Source organism: Parus major, chromosome 24 (genome assembly GCF_001522545.3).
Source record: "Parus major isolate Abel chromosome 24, Parus_major1.1, whole genome shotgun sequence".
NCBI lineage: Eukaryota > Metazoa > Chordata > Aves > Passeriformes > Paridae > Parus > Parus major.
In genome coordinates this window covers 5,995,737-5,997,970 of record NC_031792.1, presented here as the reverse complement: position 1 = coordinate 5,997,970, position 2,234 = coordinate 5,995,737, and positions in this window count along the sequence as shown.

Sequence of the window (2,234 nt, the reverse complement as noted above, 5' to 3'; positions counted from 1 at the left end):
AAGAGGGACTGGGGGAGTTCTGGGGGTGTTTTCTGCAGAACTTCTGATCTGGCAGCCTGTGGGGTCTGGAAGGACCAGGGAGGCTGAAGGCTCCCAGGGAGGATTTCTTGTGGGCATTGGCAAAATGTGCTGGGATTTTTTCTGGGAAAAATAACCAACTTCTAAGGAATGTGCTGAGGGAATGTTTTCACAGCCACAATGGGCTTTGGAAGATGATGCTCATAGAGAAAAGACCAACTTAAGGTATATCAAGTGTAACATTGGAGAGAACAGACACACTTGGGGGCAAATCCTTCTTCTGTGAGTGCTCTGTGCTTTATTTGAGGGGGGAGGCAGCCTGGGAGCCGTCCTTTACCCAGGGAGGCTTCTGACATGTAAGCCCAGCTCTAAATCACTTCCTCCTTTATTAGAAATAAGCATTGGCACAAGCTGCCACGGGAAGTGATGGATTCTCCATCTCTTGAAGTCTTTAAATCAAGACCGGATGCCATTTTGGAGGAGATGTGGAGGAATAAGGGATTCAGTGCAGGAATAAGGGATGGACTCATCTGGCCTGTGTTAGAAGGGAAGTCAGCCTGGATAATCGATGGTCCCCTGTGCTTGGAGCCCTGTGGAAGTTCAGATCTGCAGCCAAAGTGGGAGGCTCCTCTCGTGCCTTTGACAGAGCAGTGCCCTGGCTGAGGGAAAGCCTCTGAACTGCCTGGGAAGCTCCCAGTGCTGGCAGATTTCTCCTCTCTGCTGCCTGAGGCTGTGTCATTTCCCAGGACATGATCTCTGCTCTGGACTTAACTTGGTGCACTCTACCCCCAAATCCCTCCAATTGTTCCAGCTTCCTGCTCCCAGGTTGGGCACTCACTGATTGCCAGTGGTTCTCCACCATCCATCCCCTTCCCAGCTTTTCAGCACTTGCAGGTGGATCTCCTCCACCCTCTCACCCTGAAAAACTCATAATAATTAAACTCAAACTAATTACAGCAGCAGGGGAAGCTGGTGCAATCCCCCCCATCCTGCAATAGAGTGGCCAAATGGAGATGAGCTTGGAGAACTTATTTGTGGATCTTTCCAGTACTCTGGAGATGGATGTGTCAAACAAGCCAGGAAAAGGCAGGAGAGAGGGACTCCAAATGAGCTCAAAATGAAGATGAAAACTCAACCCAGGTCTGTTAACAGCGACTTTGTGCTCCAGGTCCTGCACAGGTGAAGCAAAAAGCACAGACACAAAAGTTTAGGACATTTAATCCTTGGATATCGCAATGATTTAATAGGAAAAGAGCATTTCACTTGTGACTGCTGCCTAGGAGGAGAAGAAAAGGAGCCTTTATTCAACCCTGAGACTGTCTGCACCTGACAGATCCTGTGATGGAAGGTGGTTTGTGCTGCCCATGGCTGGGCCAGCTCCATCCCTCCCTTCCCTGGAAGTCGGGGGGTTCCAGCTCCATCCCTCCCTTCCTGGGAGCTCGGGGGGCTCCAGCTCCATCCCTCCCTTCCCTGGAAATCGGGGGGCTCCAGCTCCATCCCTCCCTTCCTGGGAGCTCGGGGGGCTCCAGCTCCAGCCCTCCCTTCCCTGGAAGTCGGGGGGCTCCAGCTCCAGCCCTCCCTTCCCTGGAAGTCGGGGGGCTCCAGCTCCAGCCCTGCCTTGCAGTGTGGCCGGACGGTGGCAGGCGGCTTCCAGGGATGCTGCTGGCTGCAGGTTTTAAAAAACCCCAGAAACACAGGGGAGTGAAGAGTGTCACTTCAGGGAAAAGCAAAATGTGAAGTCTGTGCATAGATTTAGCCCTGGAAAAAAAGGAAAATACAGCAAAAATTAACGAGAGACACCGGGAAATGCTGCAAGGGATGAGATGCACCTGGAGCGCTCCCGGCTTTGCTGCAGCTCGAGGCTTTTCATGTAGGATTAAACCTTTAAAGTGAAGCCGACAGCTTAAAACTGCCTTAAAGAGCTCAGATCCACCTGAACCTTCCAAACAAGCAGCTCCATCAGTGGAGAAATGCCTCTACATTTCCTCCCCTTTTCCATTTAATTTAAACAAAACCATAACGTTGTGAGCCAAGCACTCGGTGCTGATGGATGAGGGCTTGGAAGTGGCACTGACAGAATGCTGAGAGCAAGGGGAAGGGAGAGGGGGTAAAAATGTGTTATTTCATTACCAAGAAAGAAAGAAAGTAAAGAAGGTAAAGAAGGTAAAGGAAGAAAGGAAAGAAGGTAAAGGAAGAAAGGAAAGAAGGTAAAGGAA